The sequence below is a fragment of the Triticum dicoccoides genome, chromosome 3B, assembly GCF_002162155.2.
Source record: "Triticum dicoccoides isolate Atlit2015 ecotype Zavitan chromosome 3B, WEW_v2.0, whole genome shotgun sequence".
NCBI lineage: Eukaryota > Viridiplantae > Streptophyta > Magnoliopsida > Poales > Poaceae > Triticum > Triticum dicoccoides.
Genome location: NC_041385.1, coordinates 803940045 through 803940816, shown reverse-complemented (window position 1 = coordinate 803940816; position 772 = coordinate 803940045).

The following is a 772-nucleotide window of genomic DNA, read 5'->3' as shown; positions in this document are numbered from 1 at the left end:
TTGTTGTTTTCCTAACAGTAGTAAGACGTCAATCCTATTAACCCTCAGGAGTTTAGCTTGAGCATGAATTCACACGTTTCACTGCTTGAGTTTGAAACTATTATTCTAAAAAACAATAATTATTTAGTAACACTAATACTTCTTCAATAAGTAGTTTGACCACAATTTGACCAGATTTGACCAAAATACAAAAAATTGAAATAATTATTTAGTAACACTAATATTCTTGAATAATAATGTAGTAACACTAATATTTCTTGAATAAGTAGTTTGACCATAGTTTGACCAGATTTGACCACAGTTTGACCAGATTTGACCAAAATTCTAAAAAACTGTAATAATTATTTAGTAACACTAATATTATTGAAAAATTATTTAGTAACACTAATACTTCTTGAAAAATTATTTAGTAACACTAATACTTCTTGAATAAGTAGTTTGACCAAAGTTTGACCTGATTTAACCAAAATTAAAAAAAAAATGAAATTTGAGCATAACTTTTTTTCCTTTTAAAATTTGAGGATTCTAAAAATTTGCAAACATGCCATAGGCTGTCAAAATCGGACGCGGATTTTCGTGCTAAACATTTTGATATATTATACGTTTTTTCTGACTTCGTATGCAAAAGTTATAGCCGTTTTACATTTTCCCTACACTTTCTGCAAAACATGTCCAAATTTAAGTTTTTAAATTTTCCTAACTAGTACATGTAGTAACATAACTACATCTGGAAGGATTTTAATTTTTGAAGTTCTTATCATTTTCTCTTGCT